Here is a 12703-nt window from a genome sequence, read left to right as displayed (position 1 = left end):
TGAGAAGCTCCCCAACTGAAGGCACCAGTGCCTCCCTCCTATATGAAGCAATTTCCTATAGCCTTGAGACCCGCCTTGGTGGGTGTCTTTCCCTTTGCTAACATTGCATTATTCCGGGATTTGTTTTGGCAAATTCTCCAATGCTCCGATTCTTCCCTCCTGGGTTTATCTCTAGGGTCCTATGATTGGTCAACTAGAGTCCAAAGATCCTTTCTCAGGGAACACTCAGCAAAGTTTGTACCTACTTTCCCTTCAAATCTCCTGAAAATTTAACTGTCTATAACTGATTCAATTCTAAGCACAATGAAAGCAATTTTTTTCTTCCTCATCTCTGCAAAACTAAAATGAGGCTTCTTCTCAAATTAGAAGAGAGGGAAATTGCTTCCAGGATGGCCTCACACCTTGACAGCTTACTCTTTTCACAGGAAATCTCTCCCCCTCCCCAAGACTCTCAGTTCTACCCCAAAGGATTGCTCTCTTCTCAGAAGAATGGAGTGGGGACTCTCTCCCCTAAACCCTGCCCATCACAAGGGACTGCTCCTAGGATGGATCCTCCACACACTGGGAGCCACTGAAAGTTCCCCTCAACCAATTCAAGAGATTTCTCTATTGATGAAAAGAATGATTCAGTTACTCCTTACTAAAAGAGTTAGGTAAAGGTGAAAAAAATCTGTAACCTTGCCAACAGGAAGATTTTGAGCTAGGTGCTGAAAATGAGGAAGGAGCAACTCCACTGCTGGATCTCCCTAGTCTTAACAAAGTGGAAGGAAGAAAAATGGAGGAAAAGTCCTTTAGTCATCGATGTTTCAAAAGTGGAAATTACGGCCATATACTTTTGGTGGAATTTGAGTGCTCCTGAGTCATAAATCTGGATTGTGTTGATGTGGGCTCTGAACTGACCCTTGTCAAGAAGAAGCCCAATAGGCTATTTTTGGGCCTAACCAAGTCCCAGACTGTCCTGTTTGTATAGAGTGATGTCTAAGTCTGGAACTCTGGATCAGCCTCCAGTATCTGTCACCTCACGTTCTGGACCCCTTGATTAAGCTTGCTCACCCCCTCAGTCCTCCCCTGGCCTCCTCCCAGATTCCCTGCCATCCTTGTGCCTCAGGACCAACGTTCTGCTCTGGGCACCTCTCCCCTTCCCATGAGGGCCCAGATATTGAGGGGTGAAGGGGGAAATCGGGGGCCTCCTAGTATGTTAATCAGGTAGCCACCCAAACCTTGGGCCTAAAGGGAGACCTGAAGGTCTATGTAAGTAAGTAGAGAAAATGTATAATGGGTGCTGGAATCATGTGCCCCAGGACCGGAGGCTGAGATGTGCTGGGTTCAGCTCCTTCTTAGAGTCCGGTTCACATTAGGTGAGAGGACCTCTGGGGAAATCAGAGCAAGAAGGAAAAGGGCCCCAGGTTAGGATGGGGTACAGAAGGCCTAGCATTGGCCCTGGGGGTAAAGGTTTTTGGGGTGGAGAGCTGGGGCTGGGGGAGAGGGAATGGGGGAGAGAATGGCTGGGAGAGCAAGGAGGGATGTATATGGACACACTCTAGTGAGGAAGGAGCTGGGAGAGCTAGGAGAGCAGGAGATCTTGCAGAGGAGGGGAGCTCTCAGTGATGATCAGCCAGGTAGGTGGGGCCCAGGTAGAATCCCAGTCCTTTCAGAAGAAGGTCATTCTGGAAGGTGGGGGCCTGAGTGGGCTGGCTCTTGGGATTAGAGGTAGCCACCCACAACCTCTTGTCCTGAAACAGAATCGCAGGGAGCTGAGAGCTCTCAACCTCCATCTCCTCTCTGAGCTGAGATCTCCCTGCCTCCTTCCTTCTGAGCTGAGATCTCTCTGACTCTAAGATGTCTCTGTCTCCATCTCTCTGAGCTGAGATTTCTCTGCTTCCTCTATAAGCTGAGGTCTCTCTACCTCCTTTTCTGAGCTGAAATCTCTCTGCCTCCTTCATAAAAAAATAATACTCTTAAAATGGGATATTGACACAATAGCTTTTGGATTAAAATGACTCAGTCCAGATACTTGAATGTGATTATTCTTGATGGCAAATTCATAAATGGTTAAATTATTTTTCTTTGTAAGAGAATTAATTGTTTTTGACAGTAAGTTTACATCATTTATATTACTATGATTCTGATGATTCTTTTATTCTGATACATGGTCATTTGAAAACTAATTCCTTGAGGCTGATCCAATGGTATCCTTGAGAAAGTAGAACATCTTTTAATCTAGATGTTGTGAAATGATGAATTATACTATTGGAGTATTTGGTAAACAATATTTACAAATGTATGCAGATGATTAGGTATATATTGTTTTAAAATCAATGGTAATGATGACAATTTTCTGTTAGAAAATGTACACAGGAGATTATAAATTCTCCTTATCTAACAAGTTCTTTGGACTTTAGCAGGTGGGTACCTTGGGTCTGGGCCAAGTCTTAAAAATCTTAACAGTTTTGAGTCTTTGCCTAAAGAATGTAATAAAATAGTTTAGGAAAATTCTCCAATTCCATCTGGTGAGATCCTCTCTGGTAATTATACATTTGAGGTCATGTAATTTCAATTTAATTCAGGCTTTATTTAAAATGGGACCTTTTCCTTGTATACAGTTAATATTATAGATTTTAGAATGCAGTAAATAAGAGAATGAATCCTCTGTGATTGTTCACAAATTCAATAATAGACAGAATGGAATCTAAAAATGAAATATACATTGTAAGTAGAAGATGAGTGATGTCTTTTTTTTATTTATTTTTATTTTTATTCATTTTTTTAATTAATTATTTTTTTTTTATTATAGTAACTTTTTATTGACCGAACCCATGCCAGGGTAATTTTTTTTACAACATTATCCCTTGCACTCACTTCTGTTCCAATTTTTCCCTCCCACCCTTCACCCCCTCCCCTAGATGGCAAGCAGCCCTATATATTTTGAATATGTCGTAGTATATCCTAGATACAATGTATGTGTGCAGATCCAAACAGTTTTCTTGTTGCTCAGGGAGAAGTGGATTCAGAAGGTAAAAATAACCCAGGAAGAAAAACAAAAATACAAACAGTTTACATTCATTTCCCAGTGTTTTTTCTTTGGGTGTAGCTGCTTCTGTCCATCATTGGTCAATTGAAACTGAATTAGGTCTCTTTGTCAAAGAAATCCACTTCCATCAAATTACATCTTCATACAGTATCGTTGTTGACGTATATAATGATCTCTTGGTTCTGCTCATTTCACTCAGCATCAGTTCATGTAATTCTCTCCAAGCCTCTTTTATTCATCCTGCTGGTCATTTCTTACAGAACAATAATATTCCATAACATTCATATACTACAATTTACCCAACCATTCTCCAATTGAGGGTCATCCACTCATTTTCCAGCTTCCAGCCACTACAAACAGGGCTGCCACAAACATTTTGGCACATACAGGTCCCTTTCCCTTCTTTAGTGTCTCCTTGGGGTATAATCCCAGTAGAAACACTGCTGGATCAAAGGGTATGCACAGTTTGATAACTTTTTGGGCATAGTTCCAGATTGTTCTCCAGAATGGTTGGATTTGTTCACAACTCCACCAACAATGTATCAGTGTCCCAGTTTTCCCACATCCCCTCCAACAATCATCATTATTTTTTCCTGTCCTCTTAGCTAATCTGACAGGTGTGTAGTGGTATCTCAGAGTTGTCTTAATTTGCATTTCTCTGATAAATAATGATTTGGAACACTCTTTCATATGAGTGGTAATAATTTCAATTTCATCAGATGAGTGATGTCTTAATGAAAATCAAAAAGGCAAAAAAGTGAAGAGATTTTCCTCTGCAAGAAAGAGAATTGCTTGGAAAAAAAAAAAAAAAAGCAAACTTTTGAAAAAACAAATCCTATCTTTTCCCTGGAAACTGAAAGAAAATGAAATGAAGAGCATCAGCATCCAAGTGTTTTTGTCAAAAATTGGTCCTATATGTAGCATGTTTAAAAATAATGATGCCTTCCAAGGTATCAGATGACAGCCATGAGTCTGCTTCTTGATTCATTCTCTTGATTTCTGATTTCCAGTGTTCTAGAGTTCTTACATGATGTTGAAATGATTTATTTTTCAGAAAGAAAAACAATCATTGTTTTTTCTTATGCATTTGCTCCATCTAGAACCCCAGATGATAAAATATTCCATTTTTTAAACAAGAAAGGAAACCCTCTGTTTTCCCCACTGTTTCAGTAATTCAATATTGAAATGAATGATTATTTCCACAAACAAGTGAAAGCAATCATAAAGCAAAGACATCAGATCATTCTGACCATGAGGCATCATACCTAGTGTCATTTCAGCTCTTCAGTGTAAGAATAGAGAAGGTTTCAAGCCATTCTCCAATTGATAAATAGTCAAAGGATATGAATAGACAATTTTCAGATGAAAAAATTACAACCATTTCTAGTCATATGAAAAGGTGCTCTAAATCACTATTGATCAGAGAAATGCAAATTGGTGGAGTTGTAAACTGATCCAACTATTCTGGAGAGTGATTTGGAACTGTGCTCAAAGGACTATCAAACAGTACAAACCCTTGGATGCAGCAGTGTTTCTACTGGGCTTATATCCCAAAGAGATCTTAAAGGAGGGAAAGGGACCCAAAAGTGCAAAAATGTTTGTGGCAGCCCTTTGTGTAGTGGCTAGAAACTGGAAACTACCTGGATGCTCATCGGCTGGAGAATGGCTAAGTAAGTTAAGGTTTATGAATGTTATGGAATATTATTGTTCTATAAAAAATGATCAGGAGGATGATTTCAAAGAGGCCTAGAAAGACCAGCATGAAATGATGCTAAGAGAAATGAGCAGAACCAGGAAATCTTTTCTTTGTTCTTTACTCAATGATCAGTTTTAATTTTTTTTTTTTTTTTTTTTTTTTTTTGCCTTTTTCACAAAAAGACCTTTATTGTAACTTTCTAGGTCCCTTTGTTGTCTCTGGGCTGAAAGCTAACAGTACTGCTGGTGTGACCTGCACTGGGACTACAAGTTGGATTCCCACCCTTGAGCCACTTACTTTTTCTGCTGAGCTTCTAAGTTGGTCTTGGCTGGAAAGATTCTGCTCCATTTTTTAGAATGTTGTGATGTTCTAAAATTTATTTAGATTTGATATTTAAAGGAATTTGGAGCAGTTTAGGGAAGAGGGTGGGCAAGGTCTGGCCTTGACTCTGCCATCTTTGTTCTGCCACATAGTATATCCATAACAGAGATGTAGTTCTCAAGAGTTCTTTCCTTTTTACCTTTTTGTGATTCTCTTGAGTTCTGTATTTGGAGATAAGATTTTTTTGTTCAGCTCTGGTCTTTTCATCAGAAATAAATGAAATTCACCTGTATCATTGAATGTCCATCTTCTTCCCTGAAAAACAATCCTCAATTTAGCTGGATAGTTGATTCTTGGGTGCATTCCAAGTTCCTTTGCCTTTTCAGAATATCAGATTCCAGGCCCTTCAATCCTTTAAAGTGGAGGTTGCTAAATTCTGGGTAATCCTAAATATTTGAATTGTTTCTTTCTGGCTGCTTGCAATATTTTTTCTTTGGTCCAATAATTCTGAAATTTAGCTATGATATTGCTTGGAGTTTTCATTTTGGGATCTCTTTCATGAGTTGATCAGTGAATTCTTTCAATGGCAATTTTACCTTCTGAGTCTAGAACATCAGAGCAATTTTCCTAGATGATTTCCTGAATGATAATGTGTTGTGGCTTTTTTTCATCATGATTTTCAGGAAGTTCAATAATCCTTAGATTGTCTCTCTTATATCTGTTTTCCAGGCCAGTTGTTTTTCTAATACGGCATTTTACATTTTCTTCTATTTTTTTCAATTTTTTGGTTTTGCTTGACTGATTCTTGATGTTTCCTTGAGTCATTCATTTCCATTTCTTTGGTTCTAATTTTTAGTGGAATATTTTCTTCATTTACCTTTTTCAGTTCCTTTTGTATTTGATCAGTTGAATTCTTAAATTATATAAATTATCCATAAACAACTTTAATTTAAAAAAAAATAGAGAATTCTACTTGACTTGGCTGGAAGGAGTCTTATATCCCTTAACAGTGGCCATTGTGGGAGTAACATTTCCTTAGGATTCTTGTCTTGCTTTCATCTAGTTAAGACTATTTTAGACTTTAAGTGCAGATATAATTTGATTTTCCTGTGATAATATTAAAAAATAATCTAGAGGTGGAAAGAGGATTGATTGTACTGGAAAAAGAGGAAAATGGAGGTAAAATGAGGGAAATTACATCTCATGAAGAGGCAAAGAAAGTTTATTATAACTGAGGGAAAGAAAGTAAATAGAATTTTAGAAAAGTTAGGTATGATAGATCTTTGGAGAAAATTGAATGGAGATAGAAAGGAGTACACTTTTTTGTCAGCGGTTCATAGAATCTATACAAAAATCGACCATATATTAGACACAGAGGTCCTCAAACTACGGCCTGCAGGCCAGATGTGGCAGCTGAGGACGGTTATCCCTCTCACCCAGGGCTATGAAGTTTCTTTATTTAAAGGCCCACAAAACAAAGTTTTTGTTTTGACTATAGTCTGGCCCTCCAACAGTCTGAAGGATAGTGAACTGGCCCCCTCTTTAAAAAATTTGAGGACCCCTGAATTAGGGCATAAAGACCTCAAAATCAAATGCAGAAAGGCAGAAATAGTAAATACATTCTTTTCAGATCACAATGCAATAAAAATAACATGCAATAAAAGACTGGGGGAAATAAACCAAAAATTAATTGGACTAAATAATCTAATCCTAGAGAATGAATGGGGGAAACAATAAATCATAGACACAATCAATAATTTCATCCAAGAGAATAACAATAATGAAATAACATACCAAAATTTGTGGGATGTTGCCAAAGTGCTAATTAGGGGAAATTTTATATCTCTAGAAGCTTACTTGCATAAAATAAGGAAAGTGAAGATAAATGAATTAGGCTTGCAACTAAAAAAGCTAGAAAACATCAAATTGAAAACCACCAAATAAATACCAAATTTGAAATTCTAAAAACAAAAGGGGAGATTAATAAAATTGAAAGTAAGAAAATATTAAATTAATAAATAAAACTAAGTAGATTTTATGAAAAAACCACCAAAATAGATAAACCTTTAGTTAATTTGTTTAGAAAAAGGAAAGAAGAAAATCAAACTATTAGTTTAAAAAATGAAAAGGGAGAAGTTTTCACCAATGAAGATGAAATTAGAGCAATAATTAGGAGTTATTTTGCCCAACAATATGTCAATATATTTGATCAATTCAGTGAAATGGAGGAATACTTACAAAAATATAGATTGCCCACGTTAACAGAAGAGGAAATAAATTATTTAAATAGTCCCATTTTAGAAAAAAGAAAGAGAACAAACTATTAATCAACTCCCTAAGAAAAAATCTCCAGGACCAGATGGATTTACGTGTGAATTCTACCAAACATTTAAAGAAAAATTCATTTCAATACTATGCAAACTATTTGAAAAAACAGGGAAAAAAAGGAGTCCTACCAAATTCCTTTTATGACAGATATGGTGCTGATACCTAAACAAAGAAAATTATAGAGCAGTTTCCCTAATGAATACTGATGGGAATATCTTAAATAAAACATTAGCAAAGAGATTACAAAAATTCCTCTCCAGGATAATACATCACAACCAAGTGGGGTTTATATCAGCATATAATATATATATAAACAGCAGAGCTGTTTCAGTATTAGAAAAACCATTGGCATAATTGACTATATCAATAACCAGACTAACAAAAATCAGATGATTATCTCAATAGATGCAGAAAAAACATTTGAAAAATCCAATACCCATTCCTATTAAAAACCCCAGAGAGTATAGGAATAAATGGACTTTTCCTTAAAATGATCAGTAACATGTATTTAAAACCATCAGTAAGCATCATATGAAATGGGGACAAACTAAAACCATCCCAATAAGATCAGCTGCCATTATTACTATTAGTATTCAGTATTTTATTAGAAATGTTAGATTTGACAGTAACAGAAAAAAAAGATTTAAAAAAAGAGATAGATTAGGTAATGAGGAAATCAAATTATCAGTCTTTGTAGATAATATGATGGTATTCTTAGAGAATCAACTAAAAAAAACTCCAAGAAACAATTCATCACTTTAGCAAAGTTGCAGGATACAAAATAAATCGACATAAATCATCAGCATTTTTATACATCACTAACAAAATCCAACAGCAAGAGATACAAAGAGAAATTCCATTTAAAATAATTGTCAATAGCATAAAATATTTGGGAGTCTATCTGCCAAGGGAAAGTCAGGAACTATATGAACACAACTACAAAACACTTTCCATACAAATAAAATCAGATCCAATCAGATGGAAAAACATCAAGTACTCATGGGTAGGCTGAACGAATATAATAAAAATGACAATACTACCTAAATTAATCTACTTATTTAATTCATGTGACTTTTGCTGGTTTAGGAGTTGGTGACATTCAGAGATGTGGTTGTGGACTTCACTGAAGAGGAGTGGGGCCTTTTGGATCATTCTCAGAAGATGTACAGGGAGGTTATGCTAGAAAATGTCCAGAATCTGCTGTCCCTGGGCAAGGACCATTTCTTCTCTCATTTTGGTATTAATAGTCATACCAAAATTAGCACAAGCCAGAGAATAGATCCACATCCTGGTGTATCTCAGCCTTAGGACCTGTGTGCAATGCACAGTCTTCTGTGTCATCAACTCTCCATCCACTTTGGACTTGGAGCCTTTTCAAGTTGAATTTTTTTTTTTTTTTACCACCAGTCAAAGAGCTGGAGAGAAATGATGTGGATTCACTGTCAGAAGAAGGACATGAATTTAAAAAAGCCATACCTCATTCAAAGAGAAAAGTCAAATGCTCACAAGGTGAAATAGAGTCCTTGGAAGAATGTATAAAGCCCTTCCAAAAAACCAAAGGAGAAATTGAATTAAAAATAGGGGTGGGGTAGGGAAGAAGAGCAAAACAAAAAATTCAAGGAAATTATGAAGAGAATCTTTGTAGAAAATGATGACAATCAGAAAAAAAGTCATTGGAGAGAGAATAATTGGTCAGGCATAGGCAGGGCCAATATTAACAAGATAGACAATTTTACTTAAACAAGTTTGTCATCCCATTTTGATTACCGAATTACCAAATTGCCAAAGCTTGATTTCATTGAATTAGAAAAAAAAGGCATTTATTTGGAAGAACAAACAGTCAAAAATGTGAAAGGAAGTAATAAAAAATCGTGCAAAGGGTAGAGATTTGGCAAAATCAAATCATAAAGTGGATTGTAAGGCAATAATTATCAAAACTATTGAGTACTGGCAAAAGCAGATCAGTGGAACAGAAACTACATTTATTTGACAGCAACAAGCAAATGCCCTTGCATTTGAGAAATGTAGAGTTAAGATACTGGGATAAGGATTCCTCGTTTATTAAAAATTGTTGGGAAAACTGGAAAGTATGATGGAAAGTGAGCCTAGACCAATGCCAGTCAAAATGGATATACATTTCCTAGATCTAAAGGGAGTTATTACAAGAACATTTGAAGGAAATGGGACCTATTATTTATTACATTTATGGAATAGTGAACAGAAGAGAATGAAGTGTGATATGGATAATTTAATTATACTAAATAAAAAATGTTTTCTTCAAATAAAAGCAATATAAATAAGAATAGAAGAAATGTTTTTAAAAATTTATAGGCTATTTCCTAGAGTACTCTTATTTCAAATATACAATGATCTGTGTAAAATTTTAAGGAATATGAGTCATTCTCCTTATTGACAAATGGTTAAAAAAATTGGTCAGGCAATTTTTTGAATAAAGAAATGTAATTTAAAAACATGAAAAAAATGCTCTAAATTATTAGTGTTCATTATTGAGAAATAGAAATTAAAATGATTGACATTATCTACTTCTCAGATTGGCTAAAATAATTGTGGATGAAAATGATAATGATGTATTTTTCTCTTTTAAATTTTTATTTTCATGTTACATGTTATAAAAATTAAAAGCCTGAAGAAGCCTGAGAGAAGTGGGAGCATCACATCCATCAGTTTCTCACTCAAAGTACTCCACAATTCCCGTCTTCCTTTGACACAGCCCCTATTCCTCCTGCTCAGCCCCATGGACCCCCTGCAGAAGCTGGACACCCCTGCAATATGCCTGGGTAATTTTTCAACATTGACCCTTGCAAAGCCTTCTGTTCTAAATTATCCCTTCCTTCCACCCAACTCCTACCCTAGAAGGCAGATAGTCCAATACATGTTAAATATGTAATGTTCTTTGTTCAGTTTTCTTGGGGTCTCTGGGAGCAGCCTTCATGTCAGTTCCATAATCACCACAAGAACAGCCAGGTGAAAGTCCAGAAAGTGAAATGAATTCTGTCTCCTTGGCTTTGAGAACATCTAGTGAGCTTGTCCTCTGTGGCTCTCCATCTCTGCTTATATGCTCCACACTGAGTATAAACCAATCATTATATCTCTAGGAAACCAGTATTTGTTGTAAGATTAAATCAATCATACTGAACCATGCTAAACTAGATAACCATTGTCTCATCAAATCCAACATATGTATGCATATTTATACAGTTATCTTGCTGCACAAGAAAAATCAGATTAAGGAGGAAAAAAAAACCTGAGAAAGAAAACAAAATGCAAAACAAACATCAAGAAAAGAGTGAGAATGCTCTGTTGTGCTCCACATTCAGTTCCCACATCTTCTCTCTGCGTGCAGATGGCTCTCTTCATCACAAGATCATTGTAACTGACCTGGATCTCCTCATTGTTGAAAAGAGCCATGTCCATCAGAATTGATCATCGCACAGTATCGTTGTTGAAGTATATAATGATCTCCTGGTTCTTCTCATTTCACTCAGCATCAGTTCATATAAGTCTCTCCAGGCTTTTCTGTATTCATCCTGCTGGTCATTTCTTATAGAACAATAATATTCCATAATATTTCTATACCACAACCATTCTCCAACTGATGGGCATCCACTCAGTTTCCAGTTTCTGGCCACTACAAAGAGGGCTGCCACAAACATTCTCGCATATACAGGTCCCTTTCCCTTCTTTAAAATCTCTTTGGGGTATAAGCCCAGTAGTAACACTGTTGAGTCAAAGGGTATGCACAGTTTGATAACTTTTTGAGCTTAGTTCCAAATTGCTCTCCAGAATGGTTGGATGTATTCACAGTTCCACCAACGATACATCAGTGTCCCAGTTTTCCCACATCCCCTCCAACATTCATCATCTTTTCCTGTCATCTTAGCTAATCTGACAGGTGTGTGGTGGTATCTCAAGAGTTGTCTTAATTTTTATTTCTCTGATCAAGTGATTTGGAGCACCTTTTCATATGACTAGAAATAGTTTCAATTTCTTCATCTGAAAAGTGTCTGTTCATATCCTTTGACCATTTATTAATTGAAGAATGGCTTGAATTCTTACAAATTTGAGTCAATTATATATTTTAGAAATGCAGCCTTTATTAAAACCTTTGAATATAAAAATGTTTTCCCAGTTTATTGCTTCCCTTCCTATCTTGTCCGCATTAGTTTTTGTTTGTACAAAAACTTTTTAACTTACTATAATCAAAACTATCTCTTTTGTGATCAATAATGATCTCTAGTTTTTCTTTGGTCAGAATGACTTGTTTTCTTATAAATTTGAAAGTGAAACCTTTATCAGAAACTGGATATAAAGAAATTTTTTCCCCAGCATTTTACTTCCCTTTTAATCTTGGTGATACTGGTTTTGTTTAGGCAAAAAAATTTAACTTAATGTAACCCAAAATATCTATTTTGCATTTCATAAATTTCTATAGTTCTTTAGCCATAAATTCCTTTTTTTTCTCCAAAGATCTGACAGATAAACTATCCCTTGCTCGCTTAATTTGCTTTTATTACCCTTACACCTAAATCATGTACCCATTTTGACTTTATCTCAGTATGAGGTTTTAGAGGTAGGTCTGTATTTAGTTTCTGACAGTATTTTCCAGTTTTCCCAGCAATTTTTGTTAAATACTGAGTTCTTATTCTGGAAGTTATCCCAGAGTGTTTAGGTTTATCAAACAGTAGATTAGAGTAGTCATTAATTATAGTGTCATGTGTATATACCCTGTTCGACTGATCTACCACTCTTATTTCTCAGTCACTAGCAGATAGGTTTGATGACTTCCCTTAAAATAAAATTTTAGGTTTGGTATTGGTAGGCCACTAACCTTTGCTTTTTTTTTTTTCATTAATTCTCTTCATAGTTTCAATATTTTTTTTTCCCAGATGACATTTGTTAATATTTTTTCTAGCTCTATAAAATAATTTTTTGGCAGTTTGGTTGGTTTAACACTGAAAAAGTAGACTAATTTAGGTAGAATTGTTATTTTTATTATATTAGCTCTGACTTACCCATGAGCAATTGATTATTTAAATCTGGCTTCATTTGTGTGAAAAGTTTTTCTCATTGTATTCTGTAGTTTCTGGGTTTGTCATGGCATATAGACACTCACATATTTTATTTTTTTAAAAAGGAATTTCTCTTTCAATTGTAAAAGCATAGGAGTCATTTCTCAAGTGATAAATGGTCAAAAACTAAAAGCAGTTTCTGATGAAATCAACACTATTTACAATCATATGGGAAAATGTTCTAAATCATGATTTATTACACAAATTCAAATTAAAGTAACCTTGAGATATTATTTT

The 12703-nt window shown here is 35.6% G+C and overlaps 1 protein-coding gene across 2 annotated transcripts in view; it reads left to right on the top strand.

The window, feature by feature from the left end:
* Nucleotides 1-12703, top strand: part of LOC100914984 (zinc finger protein 454-like) — a 388067-nt gene that overhangs the window by 198525 nt on the left and 176839 nt on the right. The gene's annotated exons all lie outside the window — the stretch shown is intronic.

The sequence above is a fragment of the Sarcophilus harrisii genome, chromosome 3, assembly GCF_902635505.1.
Source record: "Sarcophilus harrisii chromosome 3, mSarHar1.11, whole genome shotgun sequence".
Classification (NCBI taxonomy): Eukaryota; Metazoa; Chordata; class Mammalia; order Dasyuromorphia; family Dasyuridae; genus Sarcophilus; species Sarcophilus harrisii.
Note: the sequence above shows the minus strand (reverse complement) of the source record. Positions and strands in the feature narration are given on the sequence as shown.